Source organism: Cetorhinus maximus, unplaced genomic scaffold, assembly GCF_964194155.1.
Source record: "Cetorhinus maximus unplaced genomic scaffold, sCetMax3.hap1.1 HAP1_SCAFFOLD_182, whole genome shotgun sequence".
Lineage (NCBI taxonomy): Eukaryota > Metazoa > Chordata > Chondrichthyes > Lamniformes > Cetorhinidae > Cetorhinus > Cetorhinus maximus.
In genome coordinates, this window is record NW_027596163.1 from 661,258 (window position 1) to 677,288 (window position 16,031).

At 42.5% G+C, this 16,031-nt stretch overlaps 1 protein-coding gene across 3 annotated transcripts in view; it reads left to right on the forward strand.

Annotated features, from left to right (window-relative positions):
- The window catches only part of LOC144672973 (rab GTPase-activating protein 1-like), a 442,218-nt gene that overhangs the window by 353,749 nt on the left and 72,438 nt on the right, over nt 1-16,031 (forward strand). The window lies entirely within an intron of this gene.

Here is a 16,031-nt window from a genome sequence, read left to right on the forward strand (position 1 = left end):
CCTCTTCCTATTTTGTAACCATTGTATGATGCTGCAATGAATTGTATGGAGTTTAGTCTCAGGAGAATAATTAGAACAGAAGCAATGACATTTTCATTTATTTATTTTGCTGCACCTTGTGTTTAAATTCTAGCTGTTGTATTAGTATTACTAGTATTAAGAGGTGTTTAAGCTCGTTTACTTGATTCCTTTAACTAAATGCTAGTTTAAACTGGCATTAGGTTAATTGGATAAATAAATGGTGTATGTGGCTTTGCCATAAATAGGAGGTGTGAGTAGCTGCTCTCTGATTGGCAGTGTGTTTCACCCCTCTGACAAACCAACTATTGTGTAAATGAATAAGTATCATTGAGAGCTGAGCACTGAAGTCCTTGGAGTGTGAAAAGCGAGAAGTGGAGTTTACACTCAATGAGAGTTGCAATTGAACATTTTTCTGTAATACCTGTGTGAAGTAAGTAACCTGGGTTTGGTTCTAGTTGGAGTTCAGGGAATCAATTGACTACATTTTGAATTGCAGGGCAGGGAATTCTCACGAAGTATTAGGTTTTTCTATCTAACTCCGTCATGAATCATCAGTGCATCCACTGTTACACTAAGTGTCAGTAAATGGAGTCTCTGGAGGTAAGGATCACTGTTCATCTTCAGAGAGGATGAGAAGGTTCTGTAACATGTTCAGAATGTGGTCAATCAAAGCTACAGTTCAGGGCACAGAATGAAAGTAGGTGATTATTCCTGGGGTGGAGTCAGTACTCTCAGGTGCAAGATACCCAAGTTACTGGAGCTGTCCATTAGACACTTACCGTTGGGCAGGAATGATTCGGAAGAGGCTTGTCCTGAATAACATTGTGGCACTGTGGAGCAAACATTTGGGAGGCAGGTAGGTTTCAAGAATGGGGAGGGTGATAACAGTGGGAGATTTTATATTCAGGTATGGATCCTGATCTACAAGAGTCTGAGAGTGGGAATCATGTGGGACTACAAGGTCAGGGGCATGGATTGTTTCTGACCGTCATGATGTGTAGTGCTGAATTGTATATTGCCTATTTGCTGTTAGGATGAATGGCATCATGGAATAGCTGGAAAAAATTCTGCAATGTGGAAAGCAGAACATCCAAAAGATAGTCATCATTGGGTTTGATAAAGTAGGGAGATGGTATTTGACAAATGGGTCAGAACCTCAGGCATGAATGGGATAGTGATAATTGTTTAAAAAAATTCCAATGTATGAGAGGAATATATGAATATAAAGTTGGTTAAAACCATTAACAAATATTTGGTGTGCCTCGGTGTTGCTTGTAGCCGAAAAGGGTTGGAAATGGTTTATCCCAGAGATCAGTGCTCAGTTCACTTTTGATTCTGCAACATGGAACATGGAGTACAAGAACAATAAATAACACATTGGTACTTACTATTGTATAGGATACCACGGAGTGATTGAACCAGAGGCCATTGCATCTTTAATGGATACAGGGGTAAATATTTGCAGTAGATGATGATACAGGACTTTGGTGTAGGGGAGGATTCATTTTGGATTTATCCAACAAAGAGCTAGCACAGACACAGTATTCTGTGGATCTCTGACCATTTCCCAGGTGTCTCCATTTCCAAGCTGAATTGCTCCCAGTCTTTGCTTGTAACTCAGACTTTTGACACGACCCGTCAGCCTCACAGCTCCCCTATGACTGCACTGCATCTGGTGCCTCAACACAGAGGGCAAGGTGCACTGTGACCACAGCTCTGTACAGTTTGATCAACTCCCTCTTGGCTGTGTGGTTACACATTCCATTATTGTTTGCTGTCAGTGTTGTTTGGACATGTTCAGCATCAAGCCTAATCAGCCTCGTAGTCTCTCAATTTCATTCTTCAGTGCTATTTGTGGAGGTGGCATGTTACATTCTTTCCCCCCTACCGTTTATGGTACTTTACATTCCTTCTTATGCAAAGGAGGATGATGAAATTTAAGATCTTGCCCAACTCTGCAATTGCTTTGATTCCATTGTCTGCTCTAGTTTGATTTTATCTACCAATTTGACTAGTTTGCACTGAGCTTTTCAATACTAGGTATGCATGTAAATTAGAGACGGTAATGGTCCCATCTTAATGTTCCTGAGGCGCACTGTCCTGTTCCTCCTCCATTTAATTCATATCAGATTGGTTTGTAATCTTAAACCAATTTCTCATCATTCTCGCAATTTACCCTGAAGCTTTGACTTTAATTGCCTTTCAAAAGTTGATTTTAAAAAATTCATTTATGGGATGTGGGCATCACTGGCTAGGCCGGCATTTATTGCCCGTCCCTAATTGCCCTTGAGAAGGTGGTGGTGAGCTGCCTTCTTGAACTGCTGCAGTCCCTATGGTGTAGGTACATCTACAGTGCTGTTATGGAAGGGAGTTCCAGGATTTTGACCCAGCAGCAGTGAAGGTGATATATTTCCAAGTCAGGATGGTGAGTGGTTTCCCATGTATCTGCTGCCCTTGCCTCCAAAATGGTAGCGGTCATGGGTTTGGAAGGTGCTGTCCAAGGAGACTTGGTGAGTTTCTGCAGTGCATCTTTTAGATGGTATACACTGCTGCCACTGTGTGTCGATGATGGTGGAAGTGATCGTTTGTGGATGGAGTGCCAATCAAGTGGGCTGCTTTGTCCTGGATAATGTCAAGCTTCTTGAGTGTTGTTGGAGCTGCACTCATCCAGGCAAGTGGGGAGTGTTCCATCACACTCCTGACTTGAGCCTTGTAGGTGGTGGACAAGCTTTGGGGAGTCAGGAGGTGAGTTACTTACCGCAGGATTCCTAGCCTCTGACCTGCTCCTATAGCCACAGTATTTATATGGCTGGTCTGGTTCAGTTTCTGGTCAATGGTAACCCCCAGGATGTTGTTACGGGGGGGTTTCCACAACCCATTTGTGGACCACTTCCTGAAAGAAAGGTGTTGACCAGACAAGACTCTTTTCGTCCTGAATTCATGTTGAAGGCTGCTAAACCAGGGACAGATAATCTGTTTTACCCCTGAAAAATAATCCCATTACTTTATCTGAATTTGCAGGAGGACTAATGAGCCTGCAGTTACCTATGCCTGTTGTGTCACCACTTCTTTTTAAACATGGCCACCATGCTAACTTGTTCCCTGCATTTATAGATTACCCCTCAAGTCTTCAACTCTGCGCTCCTCCAGTTCTGTCCCCTTGTCCATTCCGCAGTCTCTTCACCCTACCATTGGTGACTGTGTCCTCAAGGCCCTAAGTGCTGGAGTATCCTTCCGAAGCCTCCCCACCTCTAACTTCTTTTGAAATGTACCTTAAAACCTAACTCTTTGACCAAGCTTTTGATTACCTGTCCTAGTGCCACCTTAGAGCCAGAGTCATTGCAGCACAGAAGGAGGCCATTCGGCCCGTTGAATGCATGTTGGCGCTCTGTAGAGCAATCCGGACAGCCCCATTCCCCTTCTCTATTCCCATAGTCTTGGTTAAGCTCGTCTGTATCATTTTAAGGACCTTCACATCTTCCTAAAGTACTGTGACCATAACTGGATGCAATACTATAACGCTCTGGTTAGCTATAAAGATATGTGACTCAGTGCCACAAATGTCTGTTAGTGTTCCTGTAAGGAAAGGTGTGGGGTCCATGGAACTGTACCCCAGTGAGAGTCAGCACCTTCAGGAGGGGAGGGGAGTGGGATCCATGGAACTGTACCCCAGTGAGAGTCAGCACCTTCAGGAGGGGAGGGGAGTGGGGTCCAGGGAACTGTACCCCAGTGAGAGTCAGCACCTTCAGGAGAAGAGGGAAAAACACTGTATGAGAAGCTTAGAGAACCTGGTCCTGTACTGTTGACAGTAATAAAATTAATAATGTACCTGATTGCACCAAGCAATATAGTTCTTTTCAGTCTCCTCTTGGATTGTTTGAAAACAGTGTGTTAGGTCTGCTACCCCCATCTTGAATCTGGTAATTCTATTCCTGGAAGCAAGTTAATCACTGATAGAAGGCACAGGACCTGAAAGTCCACTTGCAATACTTCATGGAATTGGGATCAATGGTTTGAAACTATATTCCCTTATACAGCAGTTTCGGAAGGCAGGATTTAGTGAGAATGTTCAATCTGTTTACTGGTTATGCAGCAGGTGCATGTCTCCCTCTAGTGGATCTCTTCAAACATCAGGAATTAGATCATCCAAGTACTGACCGGTCCAGAATGTTCTTTTCACCAGTGTTGCTGACGTCTCTCGAACGGGACTTGAATGCTTCAAGTTCTGATTCAGAGGTGGCGGTGCTACCCACTGAGCCACGGCTGACACCTAATGAACCAAGGCCATTGCTGCAATCCACCCTGGGCTTCAAATATTCACTGCAGTTCCCAACAGCGGCTTCTTGCACTGGACAGAAACCATCTCCATCTGAACAACTGAAATTCAACATCAGGGTCAGCTGGTACCACTGCCTGACTCAACAAAACCCACTTCTTTTGATTTTTGGAAGTGGAAGGGTGTGTGATCTGTTGGTCATGCCGTTTTAACTTACTGTATTCTAACAGCGATACTCTGTTCCAAAAAAAAAATGGCATGAAGTTATCGCCTCCTCAACATCTTTTGAATTTATCAGTTATCAGAACCAGGAACAAAACTAGCCTTTCACATCATCCTGCATCACCACTTGGGACATAGATGGCAGCCTTCGTGCCAACAGCCTTGGAGCTAAAGCTCAGTCGCATTTTTGACACACTTTCTTCTACTACCCCTCCCTCCATCGATGCACCAGCTCTGTAAAAACACTGTCACACATCTCATGGTGCTTAATGGGTTTGAAAGGAATAGTTAAACTGGACAAAGCAGAGGCAGATCCAACAATCTTTTGCAGCCACCATTCCTAACAGGGACTGGTGTTCCAGTCACTTCCCCTGGAGACCCCACTAGGAGTAAAAGCTGGAGAACAGGGGAACAGTGGCCTGGTGGATATGGTAATGCTTCGGTAATGTTACTGCATGAGCAATCCAGTGGCTGGACTAATGCTCTGGAGATATGCATTCAAATCCAACCATTGGCAACTGGAGGAATTTAAATTCAATTATTTAAATAAATGAGGAATTAAATGCTAGTCTTAGTAATGGTGATCATGAAGCTACAGGATTGTCATTAAAAACCCATCTGATTCACTAATGTCCTTTAGGGAAGGAAATCTGCCCTCCTTACCTGGTCTAGCTTTGTGATTGTGACTGTTAATTGTCATTGACTCTTAACTGCCCTCTGAAATAGCCTAGCAAGCCAGTCAGTTGTCCCAAGCTGCCACAGAAAAGCCGAATAAGAATAAAACAGGACACACCATCCAACATCGACCTAAGTACCAGACACAACAAAGGCACCACCCTGCTCAGTTGACCCTGAACAGTTCTCTTCACTAACACATGGGTGCCAAAATTGGGAGAGTGTCCCACAGAAAGTCAAGCAACGGCCTGACATAGGTGATGGCGTAGTGGTATTGTCGCTAGACTAATAACGCAGAGACCCAGTGTTCGAATCCCGTCACGGCAGATGGTAGAATTTGAATTTAATAAAAATCTGGAAATAAAATGTCTAATGGTGACCATGAAACCATTGACGATTGTTGTAAAAACTCATCTGATTCACTAATGTCCTTCAGGGACGGAAATCACAGCAACGTGGTTGACTCTTAACTGCCCTCTGAACAAGGGCAATTAGGGATGGGTAATAAATGCGTAGCCAGTGACGCCCACATCCCAAGAATAAAAAAAAATACCCCAGACTCCTCCCATTACCATCCCTGGGTATTGCTATGACCGATACAGTTGGTAAAGCTGAGTTATTTAAAAATCCCAGAGGGAAACTTTAAACAACTGTCATAACCTATATTTTTATTTTTATATGTTTGAGATGCAGCTCTAAATTCAGGAATCAAACCACCAGTTCTCGAGATGTTTTATATCAAAATACTTGAGGCACTTAATTTAAATACATACACATGGCTACAAATTACTACTATCATAACTTTTAACAAATTCCCAAACAAACCTGCATTAAGGCAACAGCAACCCATAGACTTTCAGCAAACACCAGGCAAAGCATTTTCACCTTACAAATTCAAAATGAAGTTCCTTTCACTTTGGTTCCTGTGGAGATAGTTGTAGGCTTACAGCTGCTTTGATCTTACATTGCCTCTGCCCTGCACACACAAAACTGCTGTCTGTTATACCTAGCTCATTGAATGTAAATTCTCATTACATCACCAGCCTCTTTGAACTCCTTCTAACAATAAAACCCCTTTCATAGTACCAATTTTATTAGTAATATAAACATATTCCTTGGTCTCTGCCAGCCAGGTGCCAGTTTTCACACCCGTTCTTGAATGCTCAATTCAAAAAAATGCAAATGCACTCTACTTTTCTTACATCTCAAAACTAGTACACATCAAAGCACCCAGACTAACTGGCTTTAATCCAATTAAGACGCACCCATAGACTAAACCTCTATTTTAAAAGAAAAATATTTTCCAATAATATTATATACAATAGTAGCTTCATGACAGTATGTCCTGTCCCACTGGCAGGAAGACACGCCATTGGTGGTGGTACAGGAGGGAGCTGCCCTGGGAGTCCTCAACATTGACTATGAGCTCCATGAAGTCTCATGGCATCAGGTCAAACATGGACAAGGAAACCTCCTGCTGATTATTACTAATCACCCAGCTGATGAATCAGTACTCCTCCACGTTGAACACCATTTGAAGAAGCACTGAGGATAGCAAGGCCACAGAATGTACTCTGGGTAGGGGACTTGATTGTCCTTCATCAAGAGTGACTTGATAGTGCCAATCTGGTGAAGCTACAAAATAGGACTCTATGCAAGCTAAACAGTGGAAGCAACATGTGATAGAGCTAAGTGATCCCACAACCAACGGATCAGATCAAAGCTGTGCACTCCTACCACATCCAGTCGTAATGGTGGTACAGTAGACTAACCGGAGGAGGAGACTCCATGAATATCCCCATTCCAAATGATCCCAACACGTCAGTGCAAAAGACAGTGCGAAAGCATTTGTAATCACTTACTCATCAATACGTGCTCACTGATGCTCAGGTTGCATTTTGCCAGGATCACTGCTCCAGAAAAAGTGTTCAGAAAAGAGAGGGAAAGAAAAAAGGAAGGTAAGGTGGCAGTACTGATTAGGGAAGACATTGTTGGAAAAAGAGGATGCACTTGAGGGGGCATGATGGAATCGATTTAGTTAGAATTGAGGAGCACAAAGTATACCTTGCTACTGAGGGTATTCTATAGGCCTCCAAATAGTGAGAGAAAGAAAGAGCAGCAAATTTGCAGGGAATCAGATGTGCAAAAACTAAATGGTGATGTTAGGAACTTGAGTTACCCAAATGTTGATTGGAATAATGTTACAGTAAAGGTAGTGAGGGTGTGGAATTTCTGAAATGTGTTCAGGAAAACTTCCTTGATCAGTATGTTTGCAGTCCAACTAGAAAGGAGGCATTGCTGGATCTGGAACTGGGACTGAGGTAGACCAAATGTCAGTGGGGGAGCATTTGGGTAAGAGTGATCACTGTATCATAAGGTTTAGATTAGTAATGGTGATAAGCAAGGAGCAATCTAAAGTGGTTGGCATTCTTCCATCTGTGAAAGATGATGGGAATGCAGACTCAGAACTTTGAGGTCAGCTGAGATCATCTGCACTTCTGATGGCTAAACACATCGATTCTGGAAACGCAAAGTCTGTCACAGATGTCATACGTGAAGCTGTCCCTAGCCAGTGGTGCGGGATGATCTCTGCTGACACCTTGTTTGCAGGGCTGGCTTCTGAAACCATGTGGTAGTGGTGAACTCTTGCCCACAACTGGCGTTACCGTTTGCAAGGATCATCAGCTAAAGCTTCCCACTTATTGTGGTTGATGTTGAGGGCTTTCATGTCACTTTTCACAGCATTCTTTATTCGGAGCTTTGGGAACTCAGCTGGTCTTTTGGCATGGGCTACCTCTCCATATATCATATCCTTGGGGATGTGGCCATCTCCCATCCTGTGCACATGCCCAAGCCAGCAACGCCTTCTTTGCTTGATTAGCGCTAGCCTGCATGACATATTTGCCCTAGAAAGGACTGCTTCACTAATGACTTTTGTTTCTCCATGTGATACCAAGCATGCTTCACAGACAACAGAGCTGAAAATTATTGAGCCTTTGTTCTTGGTGGGTGTAAGTTGTCCAGGCTTCACTGCCATCCAGCAACGTGCTGTGGATACTGACCTTGTAGATAAGCATCTTGGCCCTACAGATCAGTTTGTTAGTCAGCCAAAGTTGGTGGCTGCCTTACCAATGCATCTACTGACCTCTTTATTAAGAAACAGGTTGCTGTAACCGTAAATCCAATTTGCTGACTATGTCCAGTGGTCTCTTATTGAGTCTGATCGCAAGTGGAGACACAACACCCTGCCCCATAACTACAGTTTTATTAACACTGATGGTGAGAGAGAACATGACACAAGCATGGCACAGGCGATCCATGATTCTCTAGAGCTAAAAACAAAAAGCTAAAAGCTACTGCGGATGCTGGAAATCCAAAACAAAAACAGAATTACCTGGAAAAACTCAGCAGGTCTGGCAGCATCGGTGGAGAAGAAATCAGTTGACGTTTCGAGTCCTCACGACCCTTCGGCAGAACGGTTCTGCCGAAGGGTCGTGAGGACTCGAAACATCAACTGATTTCTTCTCCACCGATGCTGCCAGACCTGCTGAGTTTTTCCAGGTAATTCTGTTTTTATTCTCTAGAGCTAGTTGTCTATCTGGGCAACTAGTGCAAGGAACAATCTAAAGTGAACGCTAAGTTGGAAGAAGGTTACTCTCAGTGGAATGAGAGGGGATTTAGCCTGGATAAAATGGAACTGGAGACTGACAGGAAAAACTGTAATGGAATAATGGGTGATCTTTAAGGAAGAGAGGTTTCAGTTAAAGGCTGGGGACATTCCATCAAGGGTGAAAGATAGGGGAACCAAAGCCAGGGCTTTTTGGATGACAGTGGAGATGGAGAATACGATGAAACATAAAAGACTGTATGATACATGTCAGGTGAATTCTTCAAGTGAGGACCAGGTCAAATACAATAGGTAGAAAATAAGACTGGCAAAGAGAAAGTTTGAGAATAGAATGGCAGTCAGCATAAAAGGGAATCCAAAAAGCTTCTACCAGCATGTAAATAGTACGCAGGAAGTAAGAATTGGAATGGGTCCTATAAGGGGCAAAGAATGTGATTTTGGCTTAGAGGTGCAAGGCAAGGCTTATAAGCAAGGCAATATTTGAGTACTTTGTATTGCTGTTTACTAAGGAAGAGAATGCTGACAAAATATTAGTAGAAGCGAGATGGTAGAGCTAACGGATGAAGATAAAATTGAGAAGCAGAATGTACTGGAAAGGCTGGTTATGTTTAGAGTGGATAAGTCACCTGGTCCAGATGGCTTGCATTTCAGGTTGATAAAAGAAGTTGGGGTGGAGATAGCAGATGTGCTTGCCATAATCTTCCAATCTTCCCCTAGATACAGGGCAGGTGCTAGAGGATTGAAGAGTGGCAAATGTGACACCCGTATTCAAGAAGGTTCTTACAACTGCAGGCCAGAGGAAAAAATCAACAGACACGTGGGAAAACCTGAGTTAATTAAGGAGTGCCAGCATGGATTTGTAAAAGACAAATTGTATTTGACTAATTTAATTTTTTTGATAAAGTTACAGAGAAGGTTGATGAAGGGAATGTGGTGGATGTTGTCTATATGGGTTTTTAAGAAAATGTTTGACAAAGTACCACATAAAAGGCTGTTTAACAAAATTGAGACTTGTGGAGTAAGATGGTCAGCATGGATAAAATTGACTTAAGAACAGAAAAAAATTGGCTTAAGGACAGAAAACAGTAAGTTGTGGTAAATGGTAATTTTTCACAACACAAGAAATAGGAGCAGGAGTAGACCACATGGCCCATTGAGCCTGCTCTGCCAGTCAATACAGTCATGGCTGATCTTGGGCTTCAACTCCATTTTTCCCATCCTTTCCCCATATCGCTTAAATTCCTAAGAGACCAAAACTCTGTCTATCCCAGCCTTAAATGTATTCAATGATGGAGCTCTCTGGGGTAGAGAATTCCAAATATTCACAACCCTTTGAGTGAAGTAATTTCTCCTCATCTCAGTCCTAAATGATCGGCCCCTTATCCTGAAACTGTGCCCCTGTGTTTTAGATTCCCCGACCAGCAGAAACAATCTCTCAGCGTCTACCCTATCAAGCCCCTTCAGAATTTTGTAGGTTTCAATGAGATTGCCTCTCGTTCTTCAAAACTCCAGAGAATATAAACCTAATTTATTTAGCCCCTCATCATAGCACAATCCCCCATTCCAGGGACCAATTTAGTGAGCCCATCTGGACTGCCTCCAATGCTAGTATATCCTTTCTTAAATGTGGAGACCAGAATTGCACACAGTATTCCAGACGTGGTTTCACCAAAACCCTGTACAATTGCAGCAAGATCCTTATTCCTGTACTCGAACCCCCCCCCCTCAACCCTTCCACCCCTGCAATAAAGGCCAACATGCCATTTGCCTTCCCAATTGCTTGCTGCATCTGCATGCTAACTTTGTGTTCCTTGAACAAGCACATCCAAGTCTCTTTGAACATCAACACTTACAAGTTTCACACCTTTTAAAAAATATTCTGCTTTTCCAGTCTCATGGTCAAAGTGAATAACTTCACACTTCCCTACGTTGTACTCCATCTGTCATCTTGTTGCCCACTAGTGACCTGACTATATCTCTTTGCAACCTGTGTCCTCCCCACAGCTTATCTTTCCACCTAGCTTGATATCATCAGCAAACTTTGATACATGTCTCTCTGTCTCTGCCGTTAATATACATTGTAAATAGCTGAGGCCCCAGCGCTGATCGTTGTGGCACTCCGCTATTCACTACCTGCCAACTTGAAAAAGCCCAGTCTATACCCACCCTCTGCTTTCTACTGTTAACCAATCCTCTATCCATGCTAAGATATTACCTGCAACTCCATGAGTCCTTATCTTACCTATTAGCCTTTTCTGTGCACCTTATTGAATGCCTTTTGAAAATCCAGGTGTACTACATCATCTGGTTCCCTTTATCTACCTATTAGTTACATCCTTAAACACTAATAAATTTGTCAAAAAGGATTTCCCTTTAGTAAAACAATGTTGGACTTATTCTAATCATAATATGCTTTTCTAAGTGCACTGTTAAGACTTCCTTAATAATAGATTCCAGCATTTTCCCAACAACTGATATTAGGCTAACTGGTCTGCAGTTCCATGTTTTCTCTCCCTCACTTTTTTTGAAAGATGGTGTAATATTTGCCAACTTCCAGTCTAATGGGACTATTCCCAAAACAAAGGAATTTTGGAAAATCATAGCAAGCACATCCACTGTCTGTGCAGCTATCTCTTTTAGAACCCTAGGGTGTAGGCCATCAGGTCCCGGGGATTTGTCAGATTTTAGTCTCTTAAGTTTTGCCAGCACTTTTTCTTTGCTAATGTTAATGTTCCTTAATTTCCTCACTCTTTTTAGCCCCTAGATTACCATCTATTTCTGGTATGAAACTTGTGTCTTCTATCGTGAAGACAGACACAAAATACTTGTGCAAAGCATCTGCCATTTCCTCATTCCCCATGATAATTTCTCCTGCCTTTGTTTCTAAGGGGCTAATGTTTACTTCAGCTACTCTCCTCTTCTTGATATAAAAGCTCTTACAATCTGTTTTTATATTCCTGGCTAGTTAACTCTCATATTCAATTTTTTTTCCCTTTTTATGAACTTTTTGGTGGCCCTCTGTTGTTTTCTAAAACACTCCCGATTCTCAGACTTGCTATTTTTTTTTACAACATTGTAAGCCTTTTCTTTTAATCTAATACTATCCTTATCTTCCACGGATGGGTCTTTCTTGCTGAGTCTTGTTTTTCAATGGAATGCATTTGTTTGAAGATTTTGAATTGTTTCTTTAAATGTTTCCCACTGTTCATTTACCTCCATAACTTTTAGTCTATTTACTCAATTAGCCAAAGCCAGTTTTCCCCTCATACCTATGTAATTGGATTTGCTTAAGTTTAAGATTCATGTTGCGATTGGAATATGTCAATTTCAATCTTAACATGGAATTCAATGGTATTATGATCACTATTTCCCAATAGATCTTTTGCATTACTAATTAACCCTGCTTCATTACATGACACTAGATCTAAGCTTTATCCCTAGTTGGTTCCACAACAAATTGCTCCAAGAAACTATCACAAACATTCTACAAACTCACCTTCTAGACCACTCTTGCCAATTTGATTGTCTCAGTCTGTATGAAGATTAAAGTCTGCCACAATTATTACATTGCCTTTATTACAAGCTCCAATAATTTCTTGTTTAATGTTCTGGCCAATGGTATAACTACTGTTAGGGGGTCTATAAACTACTCACACCAGCATTTTCTGGCTCTAAATTCCATCCATATTGATTCTACTTCATGATCTTTTCAGACTGGAGGATGGTAGACAGGGGTATTCCCCAAGGGTCAGTGCTAGGACCATGTTTATTTTGATAATTGGACATTAGAATGCAGAATAAAATTTCAAAATTTGCCGATGATACCAAACTTGGAGGTACGGCAAATAGTGAGGATGGTGCCAATCAGCTGCAATCAACTGTAGGCAAGCAGAATGGGGAAACAAGTGGCAGATGGAATGCAATACAGAGAAGTGGGAGATGATGCATTTTGGCAGAAGGGATAAGAAGAAGCAATATAGACTGAATGGCACAGTTCTAAATAACATGCAGGAACAGAGGGGCCTGGGGGTTCACGTGTATCAATCTTTGATGGTGATAAGACATAGAGGATAACTAGCAAAGTATGTGGTTTCTTGAGCTTCATATGTAGCAGTATTGAGTACAAAAGCATGGAAGTAATGCTGAACCATTATAAAGCTCTGGTTAGGCTACATCCAGTTCTGGTCAACACACTTTAGGAAGGATGTGAAGGTTTTGAGAGTGTAGAGGAGAGTGACCAGACTGGTTCCACTATGCGGGAATTTAGCTACAAGGTTGGGTTAGAGAAGCTGGGATTGTTCTCCGTGAAGCAAAGGAGATCAAGGGGAGATTTATTAGAGGTGTACAAGAGTATGACAGGTTTAGATTGGGTAGAAAAAGAAAAGTGTTCCTATTAGCCAAGGACGTGTGGACACAGGTTTAAGGTTTGGAGGAAGTGATAGAGGCGGGGTATAGTGAGTAAATGGTGATGTGGCAATGACCAGGAATTTACTGCTTATAAAGGTGATGGAAATGGCAATGATCAATTATTTGAAATGTAAATTGGATGGGCACTTCAGGGGAATAAACTTGCAGGACTACAGGGATAGAGCAAGGAATGGAACTGACTGGATTGCTCTACAGAGAGCTGACATGGACTTGATAGGCTGAATGCTGTTCCATCCTGACTTGGAAATATATCACTGTTCTTTCACTGTTGCTGGGTCAAAATCCTGGAACTTCCTCCTAACAGCACTGTGGGTGTACCTACATCAGATGGACTGCAGCAGTTCAAGAAGGCGGATCACCACTACCTTTTCAAGGATATGAGGGATGGACAACAGATGCTGGCCTAGCCAGCAATGCCCACATCCCATGAAAGATTAAAAAAAATTAAAGTGTGATCAATCGGAGGAAACCAAAGGATTGCGGCTGTTGAGAGCAGGAGTCAGCTGATTTCAGAGCTACACAGAGGCTGATATTAGCCATAGTAGAGTTTTAACACTGGGCATCTACCTCCATTTATACAGCACCTCTCATACAGTAGAATCACAGAATCACACAGTGTAGAAGAGGCCCTTCAGCCCATTGAGTCTGCACCGACACGTGAGAAACACCTGACCTACCTACCTAATCCCATTTACCAGCCCTTGGCCCATAGCCTTGAATGTTATGACGTGCCAAGTGCTCATCCAGGTACTTTTTAAAGGATGTGAGGCAACCCGCCTCCACCACCCTCCCAGGCAGTGCATTCCAGACTGTCACCACCCTCTGGATTAAAAAGTTTTTCCTCATGTCCCCCCTAAACCTCCTGCCCCTCACCTTGAACTTGTGTCCCCTCGTGACTGACCCTTCAACTAAGGGGAACAGCTGCTCCCTATCTACCCTGTCCATGCCCCTCATAATCTTGTACACCTTGATCAGATCGCCCCTCAGTCTTCTCTGCTCCAACGAAAACGAGCAAAAATAAAAATACCTGGAAAAACTCAGCAGGTCTGACAGCATCTGTGGAGAGGAACACAGTTAATGTTTCGAGTCCGTATGACTCTTCAACAGAACTCCAAGTCTATCCAACCTCTCTTCATAACTTAAATGTTTCATCCCAGGCAACATCCTGGTGAATCTCCTCTGCACCCCCTCCAGCGCAATCACATCCTTCCTATAATGTGGCAACCAGAACTGCACACAGTACTCCAGCTGTGGCCTCACCAAGGTTCTATACAACTCCAACATGACCTCCCTATTTTTGTAATCTATGCCTCGATTGATAAAGGCAAGTGTCCCAAATGCCTTTTTCACCACCCCACTAACATGCCCCTCCGCCTTCAGAGATCTATGGACACACATGCCAAGGTCCCTTTGTTCCTCAGAACTTCCTAGTGTCATGCTGTTCATTGAGTACTTCCTTGTCAAATTACTCCTTCCAAAGTGTATCACCTCACACTTTTCAGGGTTAAATTCCATGTTCCATAACACTTCAGAGGAGCTGAGCCAAGGAAGGAGATATTAGGAGAGGTAACTAAAACTTTTAAGGAAGGTTTTAAAGGAAGAGAGAGAGGTGGACAGAAAATTACAGAGTATAGGGCCTAGAGGGTTGCAGGCATAGGAGGGGAGGGTGGTGAAAGAAGTTGGGAATGCACAAGAAACCAGAATTGGAGTAATAGAGAGTTTGTCAGGGTGGGGGAGGTTACAGAGGTAAGGAAGAGTGAGACCACTGTTATAAATGCAAGATTAATAGTTATAAGTTGGTGTGTGGGGGAGTTGAAATTTGAAGAAGGAACCATGAAAATAGATGTTGTAACAGGGTGGCCAGACCACAGCTCACGAGCCACAAGCAGTTGTTTTAGACATAGAGTGTGGCTCATTCCTTCTGCTCTTTGGAGGGAGGTAAACAGCCCGGTGCAGCTTGTTCAAACTTGCAAATTGGCTTTAGTACAATGATCCAGGCAATGATTAAAAACCCAACTAAGCTATCCACAGTAATGAAATCCATTCAGCTCTTTAGCCCTGTTTAGTGAAAGTTCCTGGTATTACACTGATCAGTCAACTGTAGCATGAATTGTGCCATTCTAACAATTTAACGAATTGCACTGTGTGTGTAATTTAAACGACAGCAAAGGATACATTTTTCGGATAGCACATTGTGAGGCAGAATCTCACCTGCTGGGAACACAGATTCTACGTTTGTGTGGCCAGAAATGGACAGGAAATTAGCACGTTTTATTCCTAGCTGCTCAGATCGCCCACCACAGTGGTGACCAGAAGGGATTGAGGTAGAACTCCAGCACAAGTTATTCTTGAAATCACAGAGTGCAGAAGAGGCCCATCGAGTCTGCACCGACACATGAGAAACACCTGACCTACCTACCTAATCCCATTTACCAGCACTTGGCCCATAGCCCGTAAACCTGTAAATTTTTATCCTAGTTGCACGCAATATGAATTGCCCCCCGAGTCCAATCAATTTGACATTAACCAGTTCTGCAGAGATCTTTTCCACATGGTGACGAAATACGTGTTGATGATTGGGTTAAATGAAGAAATGTGGGAGGAGGTTTGTGTGGAATTTTATAAGGTGGAATTTAATTTAAGCAAATTAATTGAAAACAGGTAAAATATAATAATTCAGACTTTGAAACTGTGCTCCATGTGCTTAATGGTTATTGAAGTTAAGAGATAAATACATTTACTTTTTATACTATTTGCACTTAGATTTTGTTAACTATATTT